Source organism: Rutilus rutilus, assembly GCF_951802725.1.
Source record: "Rutilus rutilus genome assembly, chromosome: 1".
In the NCBI taxonomy this organism is placed as follows: domain Eukaryota; kingdom Metazoa; phylum Chordata; class Actinopteri; order Cypriniformes; family Leuciscidae; genus Rutilus; species Rutilus rutilus.
This window is the reverse complement of record NC_140209.1, coordinates 9,314,794-9,334,836: the sequence shown is the minus strand read 5'-3', so window position 1 is coordinate 9,334,836 and position 20,043 is coordinate 9,314,794. Positions and strand designations below refer to the sequence as shown.

The 20,043-nt window shown below is 37.3% G+C and overlaps 2 pseudogenes across 2 annotated transcripts in view; one reads left to right on the top strand and one right to left on the bottom strand.

Annotated features, from left to right (window-relative positions):
• Positions 1–20,043, top strand: part of LOC311304049 (interferon-induced very large GTPase 1-like) — a 227,048-nt pseudogene that overhangs the window by 162,626 nt on the left and 44,379 nt on the right. The window lies entirely within an intron of this gene.
• Positions 920–2,118, bottom strand: LOC311304052 (ecto-ADP-ribosyltransferase 5-like; annotated as a pseudogene). The gene is made up of 2 exons (XR_014630284.1): positions 1,803–2,118; positions 920–1,725 (listed from the first exon to the last, which is right to left on the bottom strand). The product of XR_014630284.1 is annotated as an ecto-ADP-ribosyltransferase 5-like (transcript).

Genomic DNA, 20,043 nt, shown 5'->3' with positions numbered 1-20,043 from the left:
TACCTTCTTTAATCGTTTAACCATTTTGTAATATTTAGTTTATTTACCGTGAGACACAAAATGCGTTTTCTCCAATATAACCATAATACACCAAAACCCAACATAGCCTAAATTCACAAAAGACATCAATTTTATTAGCTTGATGTAATCCAAATCTTTAGAATACGTTTGCAAGAAACATATCCAAATTCAGCCCAATCTTCATCTCCATTCAGCGACCGTAAACGTCAAATCCCGCGCTCGTGATGAATTCAAATACTAAAATTGCGCCCTCAAGAAGCGTTACAACATGTTTTACTGCAGTGATATCGAACACTCATTGGCTCTCGCCTGCTTCGTCACAGATTGCGCTATGCCGCGTTTCAGTCGGTGAACTACATTTGAAATGGAGAAGCGCGCGCGCCTTCACGCAGAGCGAAGCAGGATTAACATTTGAAATGAATTAATAATTTAAATTCTGCTCTGTACCTCATACAAAACTATTATATTCTGCCAGAGAGGACTGCGACTGCAACACATCAACATGTGAACGACTTTTGGTACCGGTTTTGACATTTTCGCAATAACATTATTTTGATTATACATGTCTGTTGTTTTTCTTCATAATTGTAGCCTAAGTAGTTTTAAGAAATGGTTATGGGTAGGTTTAGGGGTAGGAGTAGGATTAGTGGCTCAAAATATATTTTAATGCTATATTGTTAATAAAACTGCCATTTCCCTACACATATCTGTCCATTATGTTTTATCCTTTTTATATTCTGTGTACAATGGGTATGTTTAGGTTTGGGAGTAGGGTTAAGGGATCTTACATTTATCTATAAAAAAATACTGATTGCTTGGAGACATTATTGTCATTTTATGTATATAGTATTTTTTATATATGTATTTATACAATACAGATTGCAGTTTCAGAGTCGCTTTACCGTGATATTCTATACATTATGCAAAGGCCCGTTGCCTTTGAGCATCCGCATGTAGATATAGCTGATTTCCGGAAAGCCACTGAACAATTCAGGTCACTTCTTTTTCCAGAGATTTCCAACTTGTACACAGTCTCACACCAGAGATTTTTCTGGTCTTGTCTTGTCTTGACAGCAGTGACTTTAAAAGTCTCATATGGAGGAATCAGCACCTCTTTCTGTTCAGGATACTTGGAGTATTTGATCACATTAACACCGTTGCAAGTTTTGATTTCAAAACAAGATTTAGTTCCAAAACCCTGTGCTACTTTACGATCAAGAGAGGATGAAGCAAACGAGCCGAAACGAATCTCTGTGCCTGTGACATTCTTATAAAATTCAGCTTTTGTACCACGATATGTTGACTTGCATTCCTTTTGTTTATTAGTCAATATCTGTATTGCATCTGTTATCAAAAATTGAAGTGAATACCATTTGAATGTCTGGTTTCTGTAGTTTTGTTTACCATTATAAACAGCCGTATCAAGATTGCTATATATGCTAGAATTAAGGTTAGTGTACACATACAAGGCAATAGAATGATTCTTTGTCAATTTATCTTCTGGCGCTCTGGCATTCTTTTCACCTTCTTGCCAAGCCTTTTCAAATTCAGCTGAGTTATTGATTTCCTTCTTTAGATATTTATTCCTCACCAAATATGCTTTTTTTTTTTTTCACAGGCCATATATTGATCATCAACTGAATTCTGTGCCATATCTAATGGATATATCTGTCCTTCAACAGCAGCAGCAGCAGCTCTGTGATCCTGCAAAAAACATGAATCATAATGATCACATCATCAGCATTCATGTCTGTAATATTCAAACTAGAACACAAGCTTACCTGTCCTAGAGCAGCTAAAATGAGAAGAAGAGCTTCAATGATGAGCAGCATTTTGATTCAGTCAAATCCTTCAGATGATCTAGTAGATCTAGTGAAGAACGGACGATGAAAGACAATGAGAACAGTATTTCACAAAATCTCCAATCAGGAATATGTACAGATTTACACACTAAAAATGTTACACAATAAAGTTTTACCCTGGTGTACTTGGAATGTTCTGCTAGATAGCAAACCATTTGAAAATAATGAATGAAGGAATTAATCAGTGAATTAATAAAACAAGAATAATACATTTAATCCCTTGAAATCTTTTAAAATACCCTCTTGCCATCCAGAGGCTTGCTTCTGCAAGTGAACGGCGCCTTGTGGTGCCATCCCAAAAAGGCACAATATCACTATTATGGACTTTACCTTGACTGTTCCAAGCTGGTGGAATGACCTGCCTAACTCAAACTGAGCTGCTAATGTTTTAGCCATTGTCAAGAAACTGCTGAAGATGCATCTCTTTTGTTAACACTTGACCCATTAACACTTACTATTCTATATCTATTATATAAACGTTGCTACATGTACTGTAACTGAGTCTGAATGTCCTACTGTTAGTTTGATTGCTTATATTGCTCTTCTCATTTGTAAGTCAATTTGGATAAAAGTGTCTGCTAAATGATTAAATGTAAAATGTAAATGTAAATGTAAATTACCTTGGAATATGGTAATTTTTTTTTGTACGGTTCTTCAGTTGCTCAGGAACATTGATGAGAGAAGATCAGGAAAGTCATCCAGTCTGGCGACAACAGCAGTGGCGGTCCTACATTGAATTACACCCTGGGCGAGACCCCCTTCGAGCGCCCCCAATACCCACCCCCCCATTGGGACATAATTTTTCTTACCCCATTGGCAGATCATGTTTTGCTTGGTTTAAGCAAAATCTCAATTTTTATTTATTTCCCCAGAAAACAAGACTTAATATCTTATGTCATTTTACTACGTGCATCTTTATTTAAGAAATGTTTGATATTTGGACTGGAAACAAGACAAAAATACTAAGTAAGAAAAGCATTTTTTGCAGTGTAATAACTGAACTTGTCACAGTTTTGTTGCAAAGAACAATATTATGTTGAAATTAGATCTCGTGTTTGAGTTCAAACTGAATTATTGTTAAGCACAGCAAGAATCATAGTAAAAAGGCTAACAAATAAGAGTTATACCCAACAATTAATATTATTGCCCCTTCATTCATGACATGGATACCGTAATCATACAGAGAAAACATAGTTGCATACCTTTATCTTTCGCTCGTTTCTAAATTGGGCACCTGATGGCTTTGACTTTTCTTGTCCATCTCTTATTTGGCACTCGACATCGACAATCAACAGATTTCCCCTGATCCCCCCATACCAACTGTCACTCACGAGTCACGACCAGAAGTCAAGACTAAACCAATTCACCTTGGTGGTGGTGACCAAGTAATCGTTTTGTATTACCTATTTTTATTAGCCATTCAGACCATTCAGAAAAACAAAAATGTGCAGGAAATATAGAGGCCTGTATTTATAATATTATGAATGAAATGTGCGTTATTTGGAAGAAAGTCGAGGTGTGACTGACTTCGATAACTATATGGATCGATCCACGTTCTCTGTTCTCTTCTTTCCTTCAGTGATTCTGCTTGTTAACAGGCTTATTAAATGACCATTTCTTTAAAACAAAATTGATTTGACAGAATTTAATTTTCTTATTGGCATAAACAGGTTTTAATGTGATCATATTTTCCACAGACAAAGTCTTTCATTGACTTACAGACACATTTTAACAGACACATCAAGCGTTGCGAATTCAGCATTTATTATTATAACAGCCTGACGTCTGAATGACATGACATGTTTCAACTCTTCGTTTTTCAAACCCAGAGGAATCATTTTAATTTCCTAACCAATTTTCCATAACGAGCTAAAATACTCTAAAGCGCTTTATCAGAGATAAATGGAGGTAAGTTTGACAACATCACCTTTTTCGAGAGGTTAGACAAGGTATACAGAGTGCTGTTGTTAGCCTAGGAAGGGTATTTTAACACTATACAGCCAATGAGAGCAACCTGTCCTCCAGTGAATGCTGTTATTTTATGTTTAGTCACAGTGAAAGTGATTTCACCAAATACTGGAACAACATCTTTGTTGATCTTGGAACAACATGTCTAACTTGGCAAAATCACTGTTAGTCACTGTGTACATATCAGTAGATGTGCTGGAAATGGCAGATACAAATAATGACACAGTGTACGGGAATAGTTAGTCTGTTTTTTATTTGAGCTCCATGAGATGACGCATAGGAACACTCTGTTGCTGTTCACGGTCAGGGACTTTTTTTTCTAGCGGAAGGAAGGCTTTTAGGGATTTTACTTCATGAAAGATGCATTGATACATATTTTTTGGCTTTAATATTTGTATTGTTTAGTAACCATTTTATAAAAAACAATAAGGTACTGGAGGCTAGTGCTGTATCGTGAATAAGTCACGGCTGAAGGGGTTACCCCACTTCATGTCGTGCCTAACAACACCCTTCAGTCGTGACTTATTCACAACAATACCTTCACTGTAAAAAAAAATTAAATCCCCAAGTCAAAAATTTCTAGTGACTGATCACATCTAAATTTTTCAATTAGTCTGACGTATTATTTCTCATTGAGCCAATGTTAACAGACTATTGCAACAAGAATTGCACTTGGGCCAATTAAAAAATTTAGATGTGACCAGTCACTAGAAAATTGCGCTTACATATGCGCTTTATATGCGTCCCCGAATGCACTTTATTGGAAACCCAAACAAGCAGTACATGCAGAGACTAAGATTGTGTGGAGCAGCATTTACTGTTAATTGAGCAGCTCTGAGAATCATGTAGTCACTGATGCTACGTCTGATAAGCCATGGGGCTCTCACGCCAAACATCATGTTCTCACGCAGTGAAAAATCCATCGTAGAGCAAAGAGGACAATGACAACACACCAACAGATAAGGCAGAGCAGTTACTTTTGATATGAAATAATGTTTCATATTGTATGTAGCACCTCACTTTAAGCAGCATGTGAACCGATCATCTTTTCTAGTTATAGCACGTAATAAACATGAACGAACATCAGGTTTGTTGTTTCAACTGCAGAAAGACGTCAATGTACACCCTGGGTGCTTCTCAATATCCCTCCTCGTCTCCTCTCTCCTCCGTCCTCCATCCTATGACCCGGAAACCGATCGAGCTCAGCCATCTTGAAGGACATCTCAATTCTCTAATTGCACCGTGAGGAGTCGAGGATCGAGGAGTTAGGAGGCTTCCTGAGGAGTCATGAGCGAGGATACACGGGTGTATCCTATGCGGAAGAGTTTTATCGACTTAAACGTGACGCACGTCTAAATTATCCTCCCCCTTCACATCGGTCACAATCATTTTGATTTATACTTTACCTTTGCAGTTTATATAAACCAAACATCTTACATATTTCAACAGAGTATCTTGCTTTATTATTATTTATTATGAATTTCTTAAATAAACAAATTTCAAAAACATGAGGGCAGATCCTCTGAGCGCTGCTGGTGACGCGATGAAGTGACGCTCGAGTGATCAAGTATTCCAATGTATAAAAAAAAGTTACATTCGATTCCTCCGTCCTCTCGTCTTTTCCTTGCAGCCTTCAGGGGGCGGAGCTGAGACGCGAGGAAAGGAAACGAGGATGCACAAATAAGAAATGAGAAGCACCCCATATTTTAAAGGGGTCATATAATGGTACATGCACTTCTACAAGTTGATTGTACTGAAATGTTTGTTGGCAGTGCCTGTACACAACCATCATAAAATGATAAAAATCCATCCAGTGTTTTTTTTTTTATCTTCTTATGTTTCCATCCATCTCAAGCTGTTTTGTGACGTCACAAAATCGACGCCCCTCCCACGATATTTGATTTCAAATCAGACCCGCCCTCGCTTGTGAGCGAGCTGTCAATCATAGCCCGCGCGGACCGGCGCGTTCATTGTTGACGATTGTTGATAGCTGGAGCACTGAGCAGAATAGTGTCTAAGCGATTGTGGTGTTCTGTTCTTGGGTGTAATAACGAACACAGCATCATTTTGATGTTCCTAAATCCGAACCGCTGAAGACGCAGTGGCTGAGTTTTGTTTTCGAAGGGAATATTCCCCACGATCAACGTCAATGCTTTCATGTTTGCGCGAATCATTTCACACACCAGACTGTTACAAACGAGGGTCGGTATAAAGCTGGTTTTGCTAAGAAGCTGCTCCTGAAAAAAGGATCGGCAACTACTCGTGTTCTTGCTGCACCTCCAGAAGAACTGAAGTGAGTGTAACATTTTATTAGCCTTTATATTAATGTTTATATTAATCTTTGCAAATCGCTTGCTGCACGCTTCACGATGAATGCGGTTTACACCTAGGGTACGTTACGGCATGTTTTCTATGTATGACGTTCTCAACATAATTCATAATCCCACGTTTATAAAGAACAACGCGTTATTGTGGTTATTGTGTTATTATTAAAAACGGTGTACGCACAGAACAGAGGGGCGGGGTGAGCAAAGCTCATTATCATTTAAAGACACATGCACTTAAACGGCGTGCTGAAAACAGCTGTTTTTGACCAGGTAAAATGAGTGTTTTCTTACAATACTAATGAGAATTTTTAATTAAAGTATATTACAAACTTTTAATTTAGACCCTAAAGAATCATATTAGCGTGTACAAAAATGACATTATATGACCCCTTTAAGTTTGAGTACACCGACATCTACTAACTCTCCTGTGTGTTTTTCAGACAAAATGCAGCGTTATGATTGGTCAGATTGCCCTCACAATAGTACCATTACATATTATGATTTCAAATTTCATTGTCACAACTGGCGGTTGTAGATAGGCACACGACGATGAAGATGAAAGTCATCTTATAGTCATCAACTGATAGTAATTTTATAGTCATTAAATAAACGTATTTAATATATAATACAAAAGGCAAACATAGATCCAAACAGGTTAAGCACAACCACACATATTCTTAGACGAAACTAAGAACTGAAACACAGGAACTTAAATACAAGAGACAAACAAGGTAATTTAGGTAACAAGGTAATAACAAACAAGGTAATAACTTTAGCTGGAGAATAACTTTATTCTAGAGCTGCTGTAAAGCCAAAACAATCTGTTAAATTTCCTATTATCACTGTAAAGCTCATTTGAAATAATCTATATTGTTAAAAGTGCTATATAAATGTAAATGACAAATGGTGCAAACTGAAAACATAGTCCATCTGATGTGTGTGAGTGTGACAGTCATGCTAATAATGCGATGGACGCAGCACTTCTGTTGGTAACACTTTACAATAATAGTACATGAATAATCATGTACTAATACCTGAATTAATAATTACTTTACTATGAACTAATGATGAGTGAAGACATGTACTAATGAGGAACTAACCTTAACTACGACATGAGTCATATGAATTCCTGCATGAATATACCATCTTAACTACACGTTAGTACATGCTTGTTAATTAATGTATTAATTAAACTTTCGGGGTAAACTAAATCAAACTTGCTCTTGAAAATGGACACATTTTGTGTCCCAAAAGAAGAGCAAGAACCCTAACTGACTAACATCCGACTGCATTATGATATAAAGACAGTAAACCAATCCATAAAATTACCACATAAATAACCATCATCTGTGCTAACACTGATTTTAATTTTGAAAATGGCATCTGCTTAATGAATATGTTAGTGTAGGTATTTCACTCTTGATGGCAGCAGTGGAATCACTTAAAACAGAATGAGATTAAATAGTTTTTAATGATGAATGCATCATTGTGTGTTCAATGAGTAAGGTTAAATGTAAACATTGCAAGACATCTAGTGTCATTCACTGATGTTTGTGACAGTTGCTGGTGTTAAATTTATGAACAATTTTACATTGTGCCCTTTTAGTACATCTTTCTTCTGATCTAGAACATGTTTGATTTAGTTTAAACCCGAAATGTTAATTAATACATTAATTAACAAGCATGTACTAACGTGTAGTTAAGATGGTATATTCATGCAGGAATTCATATGACTCATGTCGTAGTTAAGGTTAGTTCCTCATTAGTACATGTCTTAACTCATCATTAGTTCATAGTAAAGTAATTATTAATTCAGGTATTAGTATATGATTATTCATTTCCGGTTAATCGTCATGGATCGTAAATTGATTTGATGAAAAAAAATAAAAAATATTTTTATTTTTAAAAAAATTGTCTCCTCACCAATCAGAAAGCTTGTGTTTGAATTTTTTTTCCAAAATATATATATATATATATATTTTTGCTTTAGAAGGAAGAGGGATGTTTCTTATTTCAGCTTTCCCACTGTTGCCATCTTCGCATTTTGAGGCTGCTTATTCCACCGCTTTTATGGGTATTGTTGGTATCCAATTACCAGGTTTCTTGAATTTTAAATATACTGTTTAACATGTAGGTTGTGATTTATTTATTTTTATTTTGTTTCACTTATGAATCAAATAACAACAAGACAGATGAGGACAATCTTGGGTAACTAGTTTCAGTAGTTCAGAAAAGCAACAGAAGCCCATGATTAAATTAAACAAATACATAAAAAGGTAAACACTTGTTTTCACAACAGCACGTAACACATTTAATTAAACATGAAATTATTAAGTAGAAAGACTAAAACATTTTTTTTTTTTTTTTTTTTGTAAAACACAAACAAATATTTGTTTTATTTGCTTAATAACTTTTACAGTGTAAATTAAATCGGTTTGTAATATATGAAATTGTCTGCTCTTCAGAAGACTTGGATTAAACTGCTCAAATAATATAGATTACTTGTACAATGGTTTTATGAACGTCAAAGTTTTGGCAGAAATCTCTGATGTGTCATTAAAAATATTGTTTTGGCTTTGAAGATGAACGGGAAGTCTTATGGGTTTGGAACGACATGATAAATGTTAAGTATTTTGCGACCCCTTTTATATTGTTTTGGTATGAAACTTGATTGCCACTGTACCCACTGTATATTAGGTCATATTTGTAAAACAAAGGGAATCAAACAGAAAAACATTAAGGCATACAACATTATTAATAACTATCAAGACAGCAAATCAGCTAGTCAGGGGGTGTCATCTTGTTGCAGTGTAAGATACATTACTCAGCAGAGTAAACTGCACCACTGGACAACTCCTGAATCAAGATTGAAACTATTTTGCATTAACATGAATCCTCATGGCATACTATTAGGCTATCATGTGACATTAAACTTGATTTATGTCCACAGGCTTCATGTCATTTTCTGGGAGCAGGTCAGCAGAGCTTTATGAGGATGAGATGGCTTGTGTGTGTGTGTGTGTGTGTGTACATTTGAAAGAGCTTGTGTATGTGTATGAGAAACAGAGTTTGTGTGTATAAGAAATGAAAGGATTCCTGTGAAGGAGACAAAACAGATTAGGATTATTCAGCATTATCTGTAATCCATATTTGTTAGTGTAAAGTAAAGTGTAAAGCAAGTAGCCAAATACAAATAATATTAATACTCATAAAACCTGCCCAGAAAGCCACATGGACAAAAAGGTAAAAACTTATTGTGTAAGATATGTGCTGGTCCTGTCTGCAACGACCATAGCTACAACATCTACAAAGGTTAGTAGCAAATTTAAATTTCTCTCAAACACTATAACAAGCAAATTATCAAATTTTAAACATTAGAGTATCATCAAAATCTTAAATTATGTAATTATTAAGATAAAGCTAAACATAAAATAAGAAACTTGTTTTAGGAAGAAAACAATATAATTCAATAGGGTTTATTATTTTAATTTTATATTAATTGTTGAATTAAGAACTAATTTCTCAGCACTCAGTAGTGTTTGGAATTAATATTAACTACCATCATTGTTATAAATGTGTCGAGTGCGGTCCGCCTTGCTCTGATGTCATGCTGACGAATGTCTCAAAACTCTGGCGACGGCGAGGCGGCCGTGTCGGATTCTGCAGTTTCTCTCCACCGACTGCGCTGAGCAAAAGCATGATGGGAAACGACTTGCTGACGACACAGCTTAATGCTCATTGGTTTAAACAACCGTGATGTATTGTTCTCTTTTAAAATGTTTGATTTTAAGACTCTGATCTCATGCTTTTATGTGTATAAATTATGTGTGAATATTCCCAAACTCTCTGACAGTGCGATCTCTATATGGGTTATGTGATGTATTTTTTTATATAAAGAAATTATATATATATATATCATGTCTGTATTAAAGTAAAAATAATTGATAAGCACGTATTTCGAATAGAATTAAATAACAAGTACTTAATTGGGTGTTTTGTTCATTATATTTATTTTCATATAAAAGCAACAAAACTTAAAATGACATCCAGTTAATCATCAACGCCGTACATGAGTGTGAATCTCTCGATATCCATCTTTGATCTCGTAAGTGTCTGATCCACTGCGAGAAGAGAAAACTGTCCATTTTGCCTCAAACAAGCCTATTGCCACACGTGAATTACATGACGTCTATGCCTTATATTGAATGGAATAAATAGCTGAATACAAAAAATAAGATGTTGACTGAGACATTCATTGAGACGAGTGCATGTTGTTAAGTGATATTAATGAACTGATCAGAAAGCCATACAGTTGCTGATCCACTACGAGACGAGAGAACGGTCTGTCTTGCTGTTTTCACTTCTCTCACTGCAGACGCCTACATTTCACATCTCCAACGAGCCTCTATCTATAACCGGCATATTTGCTGGACCATTCAAGGACTCCAGTTGTTCAGATGAAGACAACCACATCTGAAAAGACTGTTTCTGTGTTGAGGACAATATTCGCCAGGAATGGATTGCCAGAACAGATGTGCACGGATAACGGACGACAGTTCGTCTCAGATGAGTTTCAGAAAGTCATGAAGCCGAATGGAGTCAAACACATCACTTCCGCACCATACTATTCTGCCACTAACGGCTTGGCAGAAAGGTTTGTACAGACTATCAAGAAAGCAATAAAAGGACAATGACAACATCTCACTACAACACAAAATAGACAACTTCCTTTTCATGTACAGAAACGCAACAGACTGGTCAAACACCAGCGATGATGTTTCTTAAGAGGAACTTAAGATCTCGCTTGGATCTCATCAAACCCGATGTTCGACGTGTTGTGGAAAACAAACAATTCGTGAAAGACCTGCAAGAAACTTCCAAGCTGGTCAAGAAGTCTTAGCACATGACTATAGACTGGAAAAGTGGCAACCAGGTACCATCACCACCAGAACTGGACCTTTGACGTACACAGTGAAGGTTGGAGATAACACATGGTGGATCAGTTAGTGGATCAAAACCCTCACCTTCACCGGTCCCTGATTTAAATGACGAGGACAATGAATACTGTTGACACTGTTCCTCCTACCTCAGTTAACGTGAATGACTCTGAGACGCACAAAGACAAACCAGATGTGATAATTCCAGTGTCTCCTGAACCACAGAGATGTTCTCCTGAGAGATGTAGGAAACCTCCACAAAGGCTTGATCTGTAGTTATTTTGCATTTTGCAGCATTGTGTTAAGTTAACTGCAAATGCTATAGAATAAGTTAATAGATTTATATTTTATGTTTCTTAGTAAGATAAATCTAGTGGGGAGGAAAGTGTAATGAATGCACTATCGGGTATCATAGTGTTTGGAGTAACTATGCCCTCTAGTGGTGATCTACATACAGTGTATTGAGGATCGAGCTCAGTTCAGTAAAGAGAATGATGTGATTACACAGCAGACGCTTGTGTTGCTATCTTTCCAGCAGACACGACAGAGCATATTCTCATAGGAACTGTATCTTGAACTTTAACCTGCATTTCTTGTCGGACCAGATTGAAACAGGTTTTTACTTCTGTAATGTGATTGACTCCAGCCAATACCTCTTCCTGCTTTCATGTTGGCAAGAAAGAAACGTCTAAACTCAATGAAACTTCGACACAGGTATCACGTTTCCTTATAAAAAACCCTTGGTAACACTTTATTTTACAGTGTCATTGTTACATATGTAACATGTACTTACCATAGTAATTACAGTAAATTATGCATAATTACATGCAACTAACCCTCAACCAAACCCTATCCCTACCCTAACAATATAGTAAGTACATGTAGTTGCTTAATATTACTCAGTACTTAAATATATAATTACTCTGTAACAATGACACTAAAATAAAGTGTAACCAAATCCTCTTTTTGTTTGTTATGCGAAATGTAAATGTGAGATGTAACCAAACTGGTGAATGTGATTAATAACTTGATGAGGTGCTGTAACGTGGTTTTCAGTTTATTATATCAGAAGCAAATCGGTGTGTGAAAGTTGTAACATGTACGATGAGATTTTGGAGCACAAACAATGTCAAATTACTGCATAAACTGTAAGTGTAGAGATTAAAGATCTATATCATGTTGTTCAACTGATTTTATATTTTGGACTTTTTTATTGTATCAAGTCGCAGAGAGCAGCTTATTTACATCAGTAAACCAGCAGATGCTTTTATTTAAAGGTACATTATGTAAGAATTTTGTATCAAAAAAAAAAAAAAAACCTTGCACAGTGTTATATATTTCTTTCAAATTGTGTACTTACATTATCCTAAATGTTTCCAAGAATATGTAAATTCAGAGAAATTCACAATTTTAAATAGTGCCCGTCCCTGTTCACTTGTCGCCTGTCAATGACGTAATATCCGCGTTATCCCTGGTTTCCGCTCGTACTGCCATAGTAACCATGGTGACAGACGTGGACAACTGCGTTACATCTAGCGGCGCACTCACGCAGTTGTTGTTTCGTTCAAACATTATGGACCATGGCAAGCAGACTTTGATAGTGTAGACCAAGTGAAACAGCGCTGCGTTACCTCACAAGTTTAATTTGTCTAATAAACTGACCTGTATTAATTCAGCACTAGCGGGTAAGTTAGTTCGGTGGAATGAAATGTGATGCGATCTGGGAAAACCCGTCGGATGTCGCGCTGGGCCGTTTTCAGTAAATTCCAAAATAGTTTGAATGTCAGTTTTTTTGTCAATTTTTTTTTTCCATTAAATTATTATTCTATAACATCTTTTCTCTTATCTCTGAAAATATCTTGGCAAAATTCCCTTGTTTAGTGCAGAAAAACAGCGATTTAAGGGGCCCTATTTTAACGATCTGAAACGCAAGTGTCAAAGCGCAAAGCGCAAGTAACTTTGTGGGCGGGTCTCGGCGCTGTTGCTATTTTCCCGGCGGGATAAATGACTCTTGCGCCCGACGCAAATCTAAAAGGGGTTGGTCTGAAGTAGCTTCATTATTCATAGGTGTGGTTTGGGCGTAACGTGAAATAAACCAATCAGAGCATCATCTCACATTCCCTTTAAAGGAGTCATAATGTAGAAATTTCACTTTTCCACGAGAATCAATGTATGTTATGATTGCATAATGATTGTACACTGGCCGGGAAGCCGATATTTAAAAGTGAAGCGTTTGTTTACCTCAGGGTTTGTAAAAAAGGCCACATGCACGCGCACGAAAAAACGAGATTTTGATTTCTTCCCCCTCTTGACGTCAAGACGGGGGAGGATATACCAAATATGGACAGCGCAAACCTATGCCGCGGGAAGCCCGCCCCTCTCCCCCTCTCCCCCTCAGATTCAGTTTAGTCGACTCGAGAAAGATGGAGAAACCGAGTGCACACCTGAGATGCTCTGTGGGTGACTGCCACAAACAACATGCAAATGTGTTTTATCTACCAAAAACGGACGAAACTATCAGGGAACAGTGGAGGAAATTCATTTTTAATGACGCTGTCCCAACAACCCTTTCAACTGGCGTATCGTTAGGTGTGTGCGCTAAACATTTTACACCGGAATCATTTACAAATTTGGGGCAATATCAGGCGAACTTGGCCTCGAAGCTCCGTTTGGGAAAAGGTGCCATCCCAACCATCAGGGACTTGCCAGAAATTGAAAAGGTAAGACTGTGTTTTTATTGCTCTACTGTGGTTAACAAATAGCAGCTAACTGCTAATGCGGCTATTGTATGTAACGTTACCTTCGAGGTAAACACGGGGAATGGACTCTACGAATGCTAGCCACATCTTTCCACTTTGTTTTACACTAGCAGCTACAGTAGTGACGGTACAGGAGTCCATGCTCAGTGGCTAAAACTGTTTAAATGCAAGTATGAAAACAATATACCACTAAACATTATTAGCCAAACTCATGCAAAACATGCAGTTTGAAAATAGCTTTCAGTTAGTGGGGCTTCTGTAAGAATGTATCTGGAAATGGTGTATTTTTTCTACGACCAATCAACGCGCCCCTCATTTGCATTATTATAATGACCGTCCACGACAGCCAAAACATCGCATCAGATCTCGCGAGACAATAATGCCTTTAGAAATAAGGGTCTGAGGGGCTCTGTGTTGATTTTTTTTCCACTTTTCTTTTTTAGAAGTGCCTGAAAGACTATAATAGAGCATTGGGTATCCAAGGTAACACAACATTATGACTCCTTTAAGAACAGACGCACTTTTTCCTTGGTGTATTGCTATTATAACGGCGGATTTGCCAGGCGCGCGCCAAGAGCGGTTCACAGCCGAGGAGACCAACGCTCTCGTCACGGCCGTAAAAGAGAGAGAAGTGACATTGGGGATGGGAGAAACACACCCAAATTAGCTTCGGTTAAACAGGCATATAATAATGTGGGTAAATAAGCTAGATGTATGCTTTTATAATAAATTATTAGATTTATAATAAATTGTCTATCTATCTATCTATCTATCTATCTATCTATCTATCTATCTATCTATCTATCTATCGTTTGTAATAATATGATTTGCAAAAATGAAAACTACTGCTTCTGTGTAGATTAGAGAATCACAGTGTATGAGCGTTGTGCACTCTATACATTATGGTCAAGCATGCGCCCTTAAAATAGCATAATGAACAACGCGCAACACGCCACTGACTTTAGACTTGGTTTTTTCTGGCCAGTGGCGCAATTGTTTTATGGAACAGTAAAATAGCACCAGGGAACGTTTGCGCCGGAACACGCCTCCTTTTTTGCGCTGAACCGCCCAGGGAGCGCAAGTTCATTCCCTAGTTTAGCGACGTGCTTCTGTGGAGGGAAAAGCGCGCTTTGCGCGGGTGCAAAATAGGAATGAAACATGCGTCAATTGCGCTGGGTGCAAGATAGGGCCCATAGTGTCAAACTGAAAATACTCTCTTTCTCTAAGGGACTGTTCGTTATTTATTTAAGGGGCCACCGGAGGAGTTTTGAGATCTGTTGTCAAAAAAGACATGACCCTCCCTTCGCCAGCAATAATTTTTTCTATGACCCTCCAAAATGATTGTGAAAAAAGGCATGACCCTCCCCGATAATTTATTGTTCTGTACTGGTTTGCGCTTGGCAAAGATGTTCAGATAGCCATTGTTTGTTTGTTTTTTAAACCATAAACTCTTGCTTTCTCATCTGGCTGTAACGATAGACCAAACCTACGATTCGGTTCGTATCACGATTTTTTATTTTAGATTTGAAAAAAAATCATGTTTTCGGTGCTGATGCGGTGTGACTCGTTCAACATGTGGGTGGCGTTGCGAATAAAGCATCTAAAAGCTGTCACAAAGAACCGGCAAAAGTAATGATTATTAATATGTCATATATTGCTAGAAATTTTAATTGTTTTTAATAAACAAGTGTTTTCTGTGTCGACTGCAAAGATGAAGTTGACGATGCGTCGCGATCTTCTCAGAACGGGCCAGAGAGATTTCATAAGCAGAAAGCAGTCTGTTTTCCTTCGTTTTGAATTGTTCTGCATGTTTAAAAGCAGACATTTCAAGCTTTCTATATATTTCTCAGGTCTATGAGGCAAGCCTACCTTACGCTGAGTTTCGGTTCATTTATGAGACAAGAGTCCAGTTCACTCGCCCGCGCCTCCGTGTCATGATTATCTATTTTCTACTATATTTAGACTACTTCTTATTTATTAAATCCAGATGAAACATTGATTAAAGTTAAGATAAAATTAATAAAAAAAACGAAATTCACTTTAAAGAAAGGCTTTGTACTTTCTGTTTGAGGTCTCTGTGCCATTTTTAAAGTCGCTTCAGAGCAGTCATGTGCGTGCGTAATGGAGAACTGTCACGTCCGTAACATTTATTTTTATTTTTTTTTACATAAATGCAAACACGAAAAATAAAATAAAAATAATATAAAATGTAATTTTCTGTGGAGGCCGATCTTTATTCATCCGGTGGGTATATATCTTGGTTTGCAGTGTAATTTATAGAATTAGCCTACTAAAAAATATTTTGCCACCTAAAAGTTAAAGATTTTTTTGTGTCACGTCACATGTGTATTTCCCTCATATTAAATATAAAACGCATGTGTAGACTGATATTTTTCTAATGTCTTGACTCCTTTCAGACGTTTCAAATAAATGCATTTTCTGAGAATTTTTATTTTAAGTTTTGACTGCAAATGTCACGTCCATTCACTGGAATCGCCCAATTTTAACGAATTTATCCTCAACTAGTTTTTGTGGTGTAGGTCTATGTATTTTATGTTAACTTAAATAATAGCCTACTAATAGTGATTTAAAGATGGTAGCGCTGCGTAGATCGCGAGTCGTCAACTTCATCTGTCTAGCCGACACTGACATAAAAATAACTGTTTTATTAGTAAACAATTAAAATGTCTCCTGCTATATTGAACATATTTGCCTGTTCCTTACAAAACACTGACAGTGGGGTTTTTGACCGGGGTTTTTTTTTTTTTTTTTTTTTTTTTTGAGCAGCTGCGGACAAATTTTTCGACACACACACACACACACACACACACACACACACACACACACACACAATATTAAACAGGATTTTTTTATTGCTTTTTTAATACAATAAAAATTTCATTTAATTTATTGTTTAATAAAATTATAAGCCTATTATTTTTAGTTTATTAACAGCAACAACAGCTGTAAAGATGAAGTTGACGATCGCCATCTCCGTAGTAGTGAACACGCCTATAGAGAGAAATGCACATCATTACTACATAACCAGAGAGTAGCCTATTTCTTTTCGTTTTAAATGGTTAAAAAGACATTTCAAGCTTTCTTAAAGGGATAGTTCGCCCAAAAATGATATTTAGCCCATGATTTACTCACCCTCAAGCCGTTCGAGATGCATATGTCAATCTTTTTTCAGACGAACACATTTTCAGTTATTTTAGAAAATGTCTTAGATGTTTCAGTGGTTATAGTGTGAGGCTATGGGGTCCAGCTCGTTGAAGTCCGCAAATGTGCACGCATCCTCCACAAAAGTAATCCATCCGGCTCCAGGGGATAAACTAAGGCCTTCTGAGGGTAATCCGTGCGGTTTTGTCGTAAAAATATACATATTTAAAACTTTATAAACGAAAATAACTGGCTTCCGGTGGCGGTCGGCGCGCGTTCACGGAGATGGAAGCGTCGTGACGTAGAACGAACGTGACAGTGCAGCCAGAGAGCAGAGCAAAACAAAACTCTACGTTCGTTCTACGTCACGACGCTTCCTACGCCATATGCCAGCATCCATCTCCATGAACGCGCGTCGACCGCGACCGGAAGCCAGTTATATTCGTTTAAAAAGTTTTAAATATGTATATTTTTACGACAAAACCGCACGGATTACCCTCAGAAGGCCTTCGTTTATCCCCCTGGAGCCGGATGGATTACTTTTGTGGAGGATGCGTGCACATTTGCGGACTTCAACGAGCTGGACCCCATTGCTTCACATTATAACCACTGAAACATCTAAGACATTTTCTAAAATAACTGAAAATGTGTTCGTCTGAAAAAAGATTGACATATACATCTCGAACGGCTTGAGGGTGAGTAAATTATGGGCTAAATATCATTTTTGGGCGAACTATCCCTTTAAGATATATTTCATGTAGGCTATGTGAGGCATATGCTGAGTTTCGTTAAGTTAGGATGAGATGCGCTCCTGTTTACGAGCAGTGCAAGTGACCACGCGGGCGCCTCTATGATTGTGTTGTCTGCTATATTTGGTATTTGGCAATTGGTTGATAAAAAAAAAATATTAAAATTAAGATAGGCTACAATTTATACAAAACGAAATTCACTTAAAAAATCGTTTTCTGCAAAACAAAACTTAATTAAGTGGTCAAAATCATGTCTGACCCGCTCCATGTCTCTCGATATTGCGTATAGGCTACTCGTGTGTGCGGTTCACTTTTCATAATCAACATAGATGAAAAAATAACATTATTATATTTTAACAAAAATGGAACTAAATGAGCTTATTTAATGGTAACAACACAGTAGGCCTACAGACTCTGTATTTGTACAAATTGCTGCACATTCATTTTATTCTGAATTTTGCACACACAAGTTGAAATGCATTTGTTTGTGCATGCATGTAAAACATTTCTCCAACATTTATCAAGTTCACTGATAATTATGCGTGCATTTATTAATTATTATCTTAATGAATAATGTAACAAGGACGAAGCATGTAAACTGTTTGTTTAGAATTTGGATCGATCATCGCAAATAGATCCGAATGAAGAAACGTACAAAACCATAGGCTATAGAAAATGGGTGGGCCCGGACCTAAATGCCCACCCGGGTCCAATGGTAGCGCCGCGGCTGGTGGTAGCCCTACATCTTACACATCGTGGAAACAAAATAAGAATGGAAACTAAAATATGCAGTATCGCCCTACAGCGATGACACTGTGCACTTAACAAAAGTTCATGCTCGTGCTTTAAAGCTTTGCCGGGTAAACATTTCTTTGGCATTCTGTTCTGACATGATGCACTTTTTCTAAGCGCGAACTGAAGTGCGCACTGTCAAACAGCGCCAAACTGGATTTTTGTTGGGTCAGACCCATCTGATATCGAAGGGGGGCTGACAACGCGAGATCAACATGGAGATAAATGGAACAAAATAGCACCAAACAAGCCACTTTGAAATGTTGCTGTTTAAATGAATATAAAAGTTGGGTGACCCTCCCCCTAGACTAAAAAAAGTTGGATGACCCTCCCCTCAACAAAGAATAAAAAGACATGACCCTCCCCTATTTTCCTCCGGTGGCCCCTTCCATAAATACCGAACGGTCCCTAATGCATTCTATTCTATGCGACCATTAACGCCCGGCAGAGGTGAAAAAAACAAAACAATCGCCGTATATCCCATACACCTGTCCGTCTCGTAACACTACAAAGATAGTTTACCTTTAAAATAAACCACATACATGTACAGTGAATGTGTATAGTGCGCATTTCGCGCCAATCCTGTTTAAACTATAACGTCACGCAGTTTCATAACAATCGCGAGATGGACGCGTCTCAACGGTGACAGTTATTTAAACCTGTTTTTCTCAAAATTCCGTTCCAGAAAATCATAGAGATCGGCCGACTTCAGATAAACATAACTTCTGCTACCAACAAGCTATGATAAAAATAAAAACAGATTTGGAAAGGGCTTGATACCAGCATCCATATTATATCAAAACCTGTAATAGGTAAAATTTCACCATGTGGTGGGTTTTCCCAGATCGCATCACAAATGTCCTCTTTCCTTTATATTTGCGGGACTCGCGTGTGGCGCTGATGTCTGTCTCTCATTAGCTCTCGTGCCCTGCTTCACTCCACAGTCATGTTAAAAACATGAATGTATTCACTCATCCATAATCATTATTTCCCATAAACAGTATTAGATCCATCGGCATGCGAAAAGAAATTACATATTGTAGCTTTAAAGTGACTAACAGTGAATTGAAGCTGAAGGTTGAGCACACTTGATCAGTGTGTTTGTTGATTGGGAATCAAACCTGCGACTCTCAGCAGATGTGCAGCTCCATACGACATGAACACAGTTTAAATATTGTGATGAATCTCTTGCAGGACAATAAACAGACAGACGTCAGGAGTCACAGAAGATGATCAGCTGAAGACTTAGAGAAACAGAGGAGAGAACAGAATACCAGCCCTGACTGCACAGGTGAGGAACACAGACAAATCTAAATCTGACATTAATGGTTATTTAATTCCATGAAATGGAATGAATTAAATGAACATGTGAACTTGTGAAACAGTTTCATCGTATTTAGTTAAAGTTCAGACATATAATCAACATTAAAAGCTTGATTTACACCACAAGGGGACTTTAAAGATTG